We start from the raw sequence: 14,000 nt of genomic DNA on the forward strand, positions 1-14,000 counted from the left end.
CGGTATCAGCTATATTGAGCTTTATTGACCAAATCCGCTTTTGCACGGTGCAGGAATCGTCATCTCTTGGTGGTGATGTTGAAGTCATTTGATCGTTATAGCTTTTTTATGTCTGCCGATCGTAATCACGCTTCAAAAATCATACAAGTGGTGTTTATTTGTGAAGAGAATCTTGTTGAAATCTTTGTATATTTTCTGCAATAATCCCAAATCCAATGGAAAAATCCCATTGGCTTTTTGTGAAAGGAACCAGGGTGTTTTAACTACCGGGTTGGTTTACAAAAATACATCATCCCTGCTGCAGTCTATATAATGATTATATTACTGTTTTATAATAGTATAACATCCAGAAGTCATATTCATACATTTTTCTCTGTTAAAGTATCTCAGAGCCTTCAACATGCAGCATTAAAATGTCAGCGTTGTGACCCTTCACTTCTGATTTGAGGCATCTCATAATGGCGGTGGCTACTAATGATGAAGGGAAAAAGTCTTGCAGTTGCACAGGACCATTTTTAGCCTCAATTAGAAACCAGAGTGCATTTGCTAAATCAAAGCACGCATTTATTCAAGAGCATAAGAAGTCAGATCAAAGGCAAGTCAGAAAGCCGCACAACATGATAAACACAACAACTAGTCAACCCTATGCTCCCTGAGAGATCTTTGAAAATACAATTAAACACTAGGAACAAACCAACATGTCAATCAAAGCCTTGTGTCTTTGAAATCTGGAGAAAAAAAATAAGAATCCTTGCTGTGGTGAAAATGTGCTTTGTAATAACTCACTGAAGACAGAACAGAACCAGCGTATTTATAAATGTACTTTGGTTTTACTGGATAACCCCTGTCCTTTTTTTAGCAAAAGTGCTACCATTTCAGTGTTGTGTTTTCTTTGTAACAGTGCTCCTTTTTATTTCTGTACCAGGCTTGAAGCATCATTTGTTATTTTCCTGTTTGTTCACTATTCCTAATATCTACCTAATCCTGGTCAAGGACGAAACAAGTTGGTGAAAACGGCCACTTAAGACAAATGACATATCACTGGGACTTACGACACGAGCATTTGACTCATCGGATTAATAAAATCATTAAACTGCATAAAAGCCCTTGCCATTCAACTCGGGTCCCCACAGTGTTTCACCTTGTCTGCTTGGCAGCGAGGGGCCCTCTGTCTTGTTGAGAAATGAGAAGAGGTTAGTCTCGGCTCTTGCAGCTCTCGTCGAGCCCCTACGCCGGCCGGCACGTCCGCCTCACATAACGCCATTGATTCCGTGATGCAAGCGAAAGCCAAGTTTGCCGCTCTGATCATTAATCCTGCTGCAGCCTCGCTCTTGAACAACACCACCACTTCTTTCCCGCTTCCTCCCCATATCTGGCATTTATTGAAGTCACGGGGGCATGGGCTAAATGAGGCCTGAGTGATGGAGGATTTTTTCACATACGGGGGGGCGGGGTGGAGCTCGCCATCAACTGAAAAGAGCTTTCACAATATGTTATGGTATGAAAATTCCCACTGAAATCAATGTTTTATGGCAGGGGAGAATCCCTACGGGTGTTTTCAAGAGATATCGAAAAGATGTTTAGATACATTTCATTTTACTAAATGATGGAAATGCTGAAGCAGACAAGACCAGGGTCTGTATTTATCAAACTAGGAATTACACTCAGCCAGCTTAAGAGTTAAAGAGTTCTTCATTGTGAGTCTGTGCACTAAGACACATTTATCAAGCTACTTACTTCTACCTAAGGCAAAGTGGAGCAATACCTTTAAGAGCAACAAGTAATATGCATATACAAGTGTATAAAAATGAGAATTTAGATCCACATTGACAAGTGCAGACAATGAAGTAGCATGCAAACAAAATCAACGCTAGCACTGTCATTGTTTGCACCACTGACAGATGCAAAAAAGAAATAGTCATACAACATTCTGTTCAATTGTTCAAATCAAAAGCAGATAATGGGCTAAAACTGCCCTATTCTGAATTAGACATATTGCTACAACTAATGTAATATTCATCGTGATCAATAATATTTTGCACAATAACTCCCAAGGTCTCAGAAGATTTGTGCTGTGCTTATGTACTGCAATCATTTGGATTTAGACTCTAATCTAATCATTTAAGAGGGCCTTGTATTATTTTAAATTGTAAGACGTTTGAGGAATAGTGTTTATTTTATTATTGTTTAGGATTTGTACCTTTATCTTTCACTTAAGTCCAAAACATCACTTCAGCAGTTTGATAGATGCAGGCCCAGACATCAGCACAACTTTTCATTTTGGTGCTACAGATTTTTAAAAGCTCAAGTTATTGTTTTAAAGTCAAAACATGGTGTGGGTTCTTACCTGTTGTCTTTGTAAAGAAAGGAAATCAAAAAGGAAAACCATTATTTTTAGAATTGCTCCTTTGCCCCTTGGAGAGCACCTCCAACACACGCATCAACACAATAGCCTTGTTGCATGTCCTCAAAACCGCAGTCAAATATGAGTTGTGTGACACCCACACATCGTGCTGAGGAGACACTGGCTGCGAGGAAATTTCACACCAGGTAATTATCTACTGTTTTTCTTTGCCTTTGGGGGGAAGGTGGGCGAGGCCGGCAGAGGGGGGGAAGGAGTGGTTGAAGTCTCCAGTACACCCTTAGATATGAGGGTGAAAATTACACAGACTCCTCCGTGGGTTTGGAGAGCCACCAGACCTCATCAAGCAGCAGGTGAGCGCTTTTTTGCATCTTTCCCTCAATGTCGTCCCATCCAGTATAAATAGAACAGTATGGCGGCACAAGTCACATCTCATTTGGTGTGTTGTGTTTCAGAGCACCTCCGCTGAGACGGCGGGCACCGGGGGCAGCTGGGAGAAAGCAGAGCCTCGCTAATGGACAGGAGCCAGGCATGGAATTCACAGTCCCCGCAGAGAAACCATTCTTCGGGCCCTTCAGTTGTACCTTGGTGTGTACAAACACACACTGAGCGACATTCAGGGCTTTTTTCCTGTTCCCTTTGTGTTGCTGGAGTGTAGGCAATATCTTAACGATGTCAACGATTTTTTTCGGCGTCTGCTCGCATGCAGAGACATGCTGCATGTTAGTCTTAGTTTGATATAAAAAGCCAACATCGGTCTTTTATTTAAAAATCAGACAGCGGCATTATGATTTGACTCAACAACTGCAGAGTTTTCAGTCTGCAAAATCAAACTTCATACTGTTAGATTGGCCTCTGTGGTGTATTCATTTACAAGAAACCTACAGTTTGATCCCACATGAACCTTAATCATCAAATGAAATGTGAACGAAATGTCACTGACATGTCATTAATACACACAATGTGGGGGCAAATCTAACAGTGTGAAAGTTCTCTAAAGTTTTTTGTTTTTTTGTATTTCAGAGGCATCTCTGCAGAACCTCAAAGGAAACATACCTTGTTCTACCATGATCAGCTGGAGCATTTGTCATTATCCTTCCGTCTGTCTCTGCGGACCATCTTGTATGCTGTAAATCTATAACGTTGTTTCTAGTTCTGGCCTTATTTTAAGCTTTAGGTGATCATATGACTTCAGGGGACATTCTGTAAAAACTGTAGATTGTACAATTAAACATGGATGTAGTCTCTGTCACCCTTAGGTTTCTAAAGAGCCATTGTGAAGCTCAGAGTGGTTCACTCTGGCAGTCGCCATCTTGGCAGTCCTCACTCCGACGGCTCCTGGCTAATCCAAAAATGGGCAAAGATGTTGGAAACAGCCGCCTGTGACGGCAACCCCCTGTCACTCAAAGCGGCCATGCCCTTACTTATGCATAACTTGATTTAATTGGGTTAGTCATATAAAAATTTGCCCCCAGTTCAGTTTTGTGTTGTTTTACCACGTGTTTACCACGCGTTTATTATTGTTACCAAGACAATAAAGGTCACCTGACTTTGTCCTTTCCTGCATGTCAAAAACTCCAAGGAGAGTGTGTATTTTTGGAGCCTTTGGAGCAGTGGGCATTTGTTTTCGGGATTACAGGCTGTCGGACAAATGGACATTTTTCTGACTATTGGGGTTTCGAAATTGACAGTCTGAACAATGAGCAGTCCCCATGTCATTAATTAATTGTTAACGCAACATTATTAATAGATTGTTAATATAAGATTGATTATTGATCATCCGATTTAAAGACATGCTAAATCATACTTGAAAGCTGGAATCTGTATATTTCCACACATTAAAACTACAACAAAAATGAGAGAGCATTTACTGTCACATTAGTACAGTTTTGTAACACCTCGATTGTTTGTATGCTGTGCAAATGTCATCATTCCAGCTATGTATAATGTACCGATGCAATATTAAGTAAGTATGATAGTGGTACTGTCAACATGATAGGTGCAACCTGACGAATATGTTTAAAATTTGATTTATCAAAGTATTAAGAGCACCTGCACCCACAGAAAATGTGTCGTTTTTGATGCTTCACCACACTTGATCATACAGGTAGACATTATAACAATATACAGTATGCCTACTTTAAAACTAGAGTGTTAGAAAATACCCTAACAAGAATAAAATCCTGCCAGCAAATGTATGAATATTCAACACAATACTGTCTTATCCTAATAACTATAAAATCATTTTGTTTATATCTATGGAAGGTATTTGGTGGACCAGTTGGTTCACATTGCAGTTGCCGTTTCATCTCAGCTTGGTATTAAGGTTGCTACAGTGTTTTAGAGATGATGCAAAATCACCTTTACTAAACACACAAAAACACACTTACACACACAAACAGGCACAGAGACAACAAAGTAAAAAGCAGGACAACCACAGCCAATCATATCAAATCACAGTGAGTTAATCAAAGTGTATTTGCCCAAAAGTTGATATATTCCTTCAGCCCACATCAGACAAAGACTGCACTATAGTACAGCTAGTCAATGGGGTCAGCCTCCTTCATTAGATATACAGTAGGTGCAGGAGAGAACAGGAGAACAATAGAGGACTCACCAGCATCTCAAGAGGCTCCCAGCAAAACATGGATTAGGTGGAGATTATTAAATGTCAGCTCTTAAGACGAATACTTTTTACAGCCTCAAAGTAAATCAATACTACTTATCTTTGATAAAAGAGGCAGAGTAGATGTGCCAGCATAGCAGTCTGACAGCTCTTTCTTTCTCTCTCTCTTTCTCTCCTCCAAACCTTTACTAATCGAATTGAAGAATCCCATAGGAATGTTTTCAAACTGCATTATGGTGCATTTGTGATATTTACATATGTATGTGTTTGTTTCTTTGTTATATGAGTGTATAGTCCACAATCTCTCTTTTCATTCCTGCTGCTTGACAGTCTTGCTCTTTGTTTTTCATTTTAGAAAAGGCTTTACAAATCAAATTTGAAATTGTACTGGCATGTTTCCAATGTGCAACACAAAGCACTCAGAATCTGTCATTTCTGAGACAACCAACTCTTTCAGGATATTATTGGGTAGTTCATAATCTCTCCCTCTCTGTCTGTCTGTCTTGCCTGTCTGTCTGCCTGGCTGTAGATATCAGTGATATTTTCAGGTGCACCTCCTGGTGTACTGCATCTGTCTCTCTCTTGCTATATATTTCTGTCTCCTCGGTCCGTGGCAGCGCTAATACCAATGATTTCTCTGAACATTCTACTTCATGCTGAAAAATCCATTTTCTCAAAGGCGCCCAGATTGACATCTGCAAATATTGATGGTAAACAAACCAATCAGAACGGCTCTGTCGATAGCTATATGGAGCCTGCTCGCGGACCTCATCTCCCTGCTTTCAAAATAAGTGCAGGATGCACCGCGCTGCGCCTGATCCCACATTACTCCTGCAATGATGCAGGCATTGGCAGTTTGAAGTTTCAAGTGCCTCCGCCAAAAGAGTGTGTGTCATTACTGCACCTTTGCTCTGCATGTGTGTCTGTGTGTGTGTGCATACATTTTTGCACATTTGTTGTGCACTCTCAGTGCTTCCTCAGTGCCTGCATCCAAATCATAATTACAATGTAATATCACGCGTAAGGCAGTGCCCCCGCTGTTGTTTCACTTTCTCCTCCTCTTCCCTTCTATGAATATCAAATGCCCTCATGCTGAGCTCTGAAAGCTGCACAGCTCTTTCCCAGACACACATACGATGTGTGTGTATGTGTGTGTGTGCATGTGTGTTTTGGAGGGGGGGGGTAGTTGGATAGTACTTTCCTCCTCTGGCTTTGACAGGAAAAGCCAGCGGCAGGACCTCGATTTTAAAAATACGCCTGGTATCCCTCTGGTCTGTTGTTACCCCTGTCCAAGCAAGACAACCTTACATCCTATTCAGCTGTCCTCTGAAGAGGGTACATGATATTTCTTATTCATGTCACATAAACGGCAGAAATCACAAAGGCTATCTCAGATGCAGTGTGAGGCTATATGCCAGAGTCTTGGCATGGCTGTGGTATCGAATAGATGAAGCCTGCGAGGCTGTAGCTATGCCAGTGGCTTAGAAAAGAGGACATCTGTCAAACGCTCACTCAAAAGAGCCATTCTTTGTGAAAAACTGCTGAAATACGACTAGTTTGCTATATATAAAGCTTGTTGTCCATTATTCAGTCGTCCACCATGTACTGTACTGTGCATGCCAGTGGTTTTCCAATGTATTTCCTGCACTGGATGCAGAGTTTCTTTCTTTTGATTCAAGGGTTTTTGTTCCCTCAGAGAATGGATTTTTCAAGGGATCATTTGACAGATGTTATCTTTTCAACCCGCTAACACAGTCAAGAAGAAAGTAGCACTTTTTTCCCACTTCGCAGTGTTTATTGAGTAAAGCACTAATTCAAAGAAACTGCCTCAAGCAGTAATATAAACAGATTATCCATTCAACTCAGGACTGGGGGTCTCTTTTATCTATGAATCAGAATCGACAAACACGTAGTACACATTCTGATGTTTGCTCCGCAGGCAACAAACAGATGCAAACACAAACAAATTCAATAGTGTTTGAGGGCTAGATAATATCAATTTGTGGGAAATGGAGGCATGTTTAACTTTGTTAAAGTGGTGACAGACAGACAGGAAAGTCCATTTTTATAAATGGATCTCAGTAAACGTGGCTAAAATCATCAGTGTCCAGATAGTTTCGTAATAAAACCAAGAGGGAGGACATTTGCTTTGGGCTATAGTCTTTTTATTTCTGTGTCATTCCACACCTTTGGATCATCCCACATTGGATTACAAGACAGCGTCATATAGCCTATTAATCATCTTCTGGAAGCACATATACAAAGCATACAAACAAAAACATCCGTTTACAACATTAAACATACTTTCTCTCAAATAGCGTGTGCAAAGAAATTCTACACCTAACAGCAGAAGACAAAAAATGCATCAAGCCTGAAGTTTATCCTGTTGAAGAGCTTTTAGTTTCATCTCTCAGTTTTTTTTAAAAAAAGCTACAGAGTTGCGATCTGCAACTACACTGCTAGATGCCACCAAACACTACACACTACACTACCTGTAAATGTTTTGTAAGTGAACAGCCAACTTAGTCTTAGTTCCCAGTAAATAGAAAATAGTCTTTTTGTATAAAACTAACCTTGTGTTCTAAATATCATGTTTCCATACAATTAATTTGCAAAAGCAAATGCCACGCAAATTATATTACAAGACTGACTGAAATACCCAATCTTCACTGGACATAAGGATCTGCACTTTTTACATAAATTAGATACAACAAAATTCTATGTGGCATATTTTTATCATCAAATCTAAATGTAAACACTGTTGTAAAGTTCATATATCATTAGTCCACTGTTACTCTCACTCTTTCATTATATATAAAATCTATTTTATCAAATTATCACAACAGAAAAACATATTTAACTTTTAATAATCTTGAATCCCGCTATTCTGACATATTCTGTGACTGTAAGACATTAACTGAACCTTACAGGATTCAGTCATATGACAGAGATGCTGTGGTGCGAGTCAAAATCCATTTGGCTGTGATTCAGTGGAAAATGCCAGAATATCAAATCAGATTAATCTAATGAGGAACATTATGAGGAAAAACATTCACACAGCACTTGGCTGCGAACATATATACATTTTGGCTGCAATTCATCGCTGCTGCTGCTTCAACTTTATAATGTGCTTGATAGGAGTCAGCATGTTAATAACTGTGTCAGCCCTAAATCTGACTGAGTAAAAAACTATTACAGCAGCACAGGTACATGCATATTCTTCTGTCACAGCTCACATTAGCATTCTTCATTAGATATGGAAGCTATGGAAAAATAAATCAATTCAGCAGCATTCTCCACATTAGTAAGGTGCTTCTGCTGCATGCTGTCTCATGGGAACAAGTGAGATGATGGCTGCAAATTAATTTGTGACACTTGGAATTGATTTTCTAATCCCGCATGGTATTTGATAAATAACCCGTCAGAAAACGAACACCTCAGACGATAAATACAGTTATTATCTCTTCCAGGGATAATTAGTGCTTCCTGCAAAGACGGAGCACCCTTGGTCCTCTGCTGCGTCGCCGCAACCCCAAAAGTAACACAACTAATAAAAGGTACATTATTCAATGATCCACAAACCAAAGGAACATTGTATCACTTCAGCTTTAGGTGACGCCGGGCCACTGGACACAGGTGGTTCGAGAAATAAACGTATGAACAGCTTTCCCAGAAGGTATTAGGAGTAATATTTAGCCAATTATGAAGTGTGATTTTACGTGAAGTTATTAAACTCACCTGAGGGCAGGTACTGACAGTTAAATAAGTTTTGGATGCTGTTGTTAGACTGGTTTTTGGTGCCTCTGCACTCTCATTAATTCAAGATGCCATATCCTTTTTATTTTAATTGACAAATTGTTTGTTGTCGTTGCTTTGTTGGCACAGAAGGTATGAAGTACAATCTTCTTTAATGGTCTTACTAACTTTCCGACTTTGGTGAAGTCACTAAGTGGTGTTTGGGGACCACCAAGGGGTCTTCTAGGAAGTTCAGTCACATTGAAATTTTCTTCATATTAAAGAGGTAATGCACAGTTAAACATGTTTGGGCTGTAGACTAAATTATGGGACTAATGTAATGAAACACATCAATGCTGGTGTTAATATTGACCTTCTCACCAAATTTATAAAAACTTGGCATTTCATGGATTAAAAACATGTGAATGTTGCAAGGCCAATACTGACACAGAGTCGACCATTTGGGACTAATTTATGTCATTTTTTTTTTTACAAGAAAAGAGTGTCAACACCCTCTAATCAGAGGTGGGTGAGCCACCTCCCCCAGCCTCTGCTTTGAGTCTATGAAAACGCTTCGCTCATATTCAACTGTATGCTCATCAAAACTCATCTTTTACAGGAGTTTATGCTAGTTTTTGCTTACCCTAGTATCTCTCTGTTTTGCCCATTGACAGTATATGTAATGGACAGAGCTTTCAGGTCTGTGAAGTGAAGTCAACGTGGAAGTGTCTTAAACCTGCATTCTATGTAATGACCAACAGGGGGAGCTACGATGGCTGCACTAAAAAGTCTAATGGAGAAAAGCCCCTGACTTCCTAACAAATGTATGGTCTAGTTTCAAGTTTTCAATACAATATATTGTTCATTTTGTAAGTTATGGTCCAATTTAGAGTAAATAAACTTATCGACTTATATTATTAGCAGGGTACGCTTTTGGGCGTGGCCAACTTGTGACTGGAAAGTCATTCTTAGTATGTCTGTCCAGCACACCACACGAAACTGTCAAACTAGGGAGTGCTGATTAAATACAAATGGAGATTGTGTTACTGCGTTGCCTATTTCTCACCTAAAATCATTTCAGAAACATATTTCAGGGTACTGTTTATCTGTAATACGAGATCATGTGTGACCAGGTGAGCCGCCATTGTTTCCTGACATGGACAAGTCAAAACTATGCAGTCAATGAGAGCAGCTTTACTTGCAGTACATCATATCCGCTGGCTCTGACAAACTGTCATGGCGATGACCATAATACCAAAGTCAAGGCTTTAAAACAGTACTCCACAAACCAATGGGTAACGTCACAGTAGGTTCACACTTGGTTTTGCTGCAATGGTTTGGACTTTTTACCTTGATCCTACGCACAGACACATACTGTAAGAGTTAGCCTCTCTGAGCCTTCAGTTACCTGCAAAACAGCCGCTAGCTTAACTCCAACAAAAGGAGCACAGAACAACAGACAATTTTATATAAGAACCATGAATGTGTTTTTAGTGAGTAGAAAAGCTCCAGCATGGACACAGAGAGTCTGAAAAATGCAGCTCATGGGTGTTAGCTCAGACTACCAGCCCACTGCTGCTACTTTGGCCAGTATGCCAATTACTCCAGTCAGTGTCGAGGCCACGCCACCTAAAATCACCGTCCTTTTTGGTCTCTGATGCATTTTTTAACATTTGCTGAGAGAGGGAGCTAGCTCAACTGATGGGTACAGTTACACTTCAAGTACAAGATTGAAACTCAGCCTGCCCAATTCCAACGTTGAAAAGCTGGGTGGGAAGGGATACCAAAGCTGTTTGACCATCTGACAAGCACTTCTGGAGTATGAAGACTCTCAGTCTTGTTTTCTGATTATTATCTCTCTCCAAGTGTTTCAACCAAATGATCCAACTCTGTGCAGAAAAATGTCTCTGTGGTCTAATGTGGCTTCATTTTTGGGTTGTTGTTATGAAAAGGTTTGAGTACCCCCAGAGTAAAGTATACAGACTCCTTCAAGCTGCATTTTAAAATTCATAGAAAAAAGTTCCATTTTGCCAGTTTCGACACGCTGAGATTTAGTCTTTTCGAAATAATACTTATCATTCTGGTAAGGACTTTTGCTATAACGGCAAATTAGTACGTCTGATGCCTCCCCATCATGACGACTATTGTTTTACTCTCTATGTACTGCAAAGTAGGAGGCAGAGAGGCTGCAAGGGGCTTTGTCCGAGTGGAATGGAGCCTCCCCATCAGTGTGGCATTCACTCTAAATGTAAATGAGAGAGTTTTAGGAGTGTGGTGGTCAGGTAACGCACACCTACAGTAGAACGTGCTCCTTTAGTCTGGTCTCAAAGATGACAAATGCTGTAAGCAAGAGCCCGCCGATTCAAATCACACTCCAGTGTCATACATAAAACACATGTATGAAGGGGAGGAGGGGGTGGGGGGTCAAACTAAACTGCATGTGAGTGGAGACACAGAGGCAAAGATGCACATGCATACAAGTGCACAGACACTTAGGCAAACAATAAGGTATTCATCAGCATCTAAATAAATACACAAAGTACCCACACATGCACACATTCACAAATACACAGACACAGACACAACTGGCATAATCCCACACTCCCAGTCATCAGATGAAAACACAGACAGACTAGTAGTATCTTCAGATCACAGCAGGCAGGTAGAAGAGAACAGCTGCTTATTCTTGTTTTGGTTAAATCCACCATACCCAACTGCCTTTTCTCCACTGCATTACATATACACATCACAACACCCTTCCATGGGTTTTATATTTCTTTAATGGCTCGGTTGGCCGGTTGGTCTGCTTTTAGAGTATTTTATCTTTGCGTTTGCATTCTTAATTATTCACAAAAAACATGTTTATTTAATTTAAATGACCCGGTGAATCCATTATAAAGCTACTCTCCCTTCAAGCAAATCCACTTCGGTCAGGATGCCTATTTTGTGCACTCAAAGCACTCTTAAAAAAAATAAACCTTGCATTACATTGACTTAAATTAAAGGGATCATGCATTATATTTAAAAAAAAAAAAAAAAAAAACTACTGTATATTGCATTTCTGTTATGTGGAGAAACATTTTCTAAAGAATATGTTTTAGCCTGTAAGGTATTCAACTATCTGCTCTGTTTCCCAGGACATAATGTGTTTTCTGTAAAGCAGTACATCTGTTCATCAAGAAGCCGTTTGCTATTGAAAATCGAGCTTACATAACTCTGCAGTACACCTCCTAGTAAAACAAAGGAATATATCCATAAAATTCTTTTTAGACATTGTTTTTGAGCTTCAAGCTGCTGATGGTGAAGCTCCGGATCTAATTAAAATTTAAAATGTGTATTTATTGTATTTCAGCCACCATTGCAACTAAAGAAGAAATATATAGGATAAAGGTTAGGGCTGGCACTAAGTTAGTTCATCATGGAAATTAAAGTTCTTAACCTTCCATTGTCCTAGTCAAAAAAATACTGCATTCAAATGAATCACAAGTGACAAAAGTGAGGTCATAGGGAGAGTAGCATGCGGACATATTACAGAACTGAAGCATGCTCACTGAGACATGAGGCAGCTTTCCGAACAGAAAGCCCTTTTCTTGATTCAGTTTGATGACATATCATTGTACAAATGGAAAGTATGCCTACTGCTCTCTAATGACAGCTTAGTGATGTGAGTGTTTACTGTTTTTACGCATTTATGATATCTGCAATTTACTTCCAATATTGCTAGGTTTGGTAGCTGAAAGGGTATTTACTGTTATAGCTCCATCCATTCAACTATTTATTCAGTTTCTATACCTGCTTATTCAGGGTCAAGAGGAGGCTGGAACCTCACACAGCCTGGATTTTACAGAAGAAATACCCTGGGTGAAACCCCAGGATTTAAAAACATAGACAGACAAACATATTCACACTCATAATTACAGGTTAGTTAAGAGTTTCCAGGTGTAATTTGCATGTTTTTGGACCATGGGAAGAAACCGAAACCGGGTTTTGAAAACTGTGAGAACCTGAAAGAAAGACACAGAGAAAACATGCAAACTCCATAGTGTAAGTATATTTTTACATAGTATATTCATATTATGAATATGCCCTCACTGTCACAGCAACATCTGAAAATGAAAAAAGGACCCACAGTCTTTCAGTTTTTCAGTTGTATTGGTTAATTACTATCATACAATAACACACTATCAATATTTTGGTATTATTTGGTAGTAGCATCTACTATTATTTTTTTCCCACTAATTAACCAGCTAGTGTTGCCAAACTAATTTGTCTGACTTTTTTTTCCTCTGAAGAGTGCCATCAATATTTCTCAGTGAATATGCTCTGATGTGGCTGCAGCTCTCTGGACTGACTGAGTTCAATAAGTGGAGGAGAGCAGCAGTACATTCAGCCGACCAATGGGCAGTCAGATAGAAATGTGAATGAGCTGTGAATGTGCGTACCTAACAACCAGTCACTGATCGAAGGAACTTCTCTTGTGTTTTTACTCAAAATGATTTAACTTGACATTTACATTTTGTTTTTCTCAGAAGTTTAAGTTAACAAAAGTGAGTTTATTCCAGTGTGGGCGATAAGTGTAGGATATGGTCTGGATCTTCTCTGTTCATGACAGTTCAGTTCCTCAGTTGATACACCACATAAAACTACATTACAAACTACACTACAAACAATTTTGAAGGTAGATTTACATGCATATTGATGAGATGGTTGTTACATAATGACATCACTGACATGCAAATTGGCACATTACATCATCTAGCAACATGTAGGGACGTTTCTAGCAGGCTTTAAAAGAACCGGCAACACTGTAACCACCTAACTATTCAGCTGCTGGCTAGCTGACACTAACTTTGACCAGAAGGTCATGTGACCAACAGGGATAGTAATGCTAGCACTACTGATAGCAAGGTAATCTGCTAGCCATGTTTACTTCTGGCTGACCACTGTGTGAGCCCACACATTTCAAAGCCATCGCAGAAGACAACTAAAGTGTTTATAATAACATTAATGATGGCTCAGTTCTATTCAAGTGTCTCAGTGGGACATGACAGTGTGACAGTGTGCCTGATGGAATTCAGCTATAATTCATTTTATCCTTTACACATGTGCTTCTCCTGCTGTGGCATGTCAAAATGTTGATTATGAATATCAATAAGTAAAGTGGAAACAGTGATTTAATGTACTCAGACAGACTTCACTCTGTAGTATGGCATCATATCCTGCAACACCCTCACAGTTGGTAACATACTGATGATGGTTGCCGCAATGGCAATGCGA

Source organism: Dicentrarchus labrax, unplaced genomic scaffold, assembly GCF_905237075.1.
Source record: "Dicentrarchus labrax unplaced genomic scaffold, dlabrax2021, whole genome shotgun sequence".
NCBI classification, from domain to species: Eukaryota; Metazoa; Chordata; class Actinopteri; family Moronidae; genus Dicentrarchus; species Dicentrarchus labrax.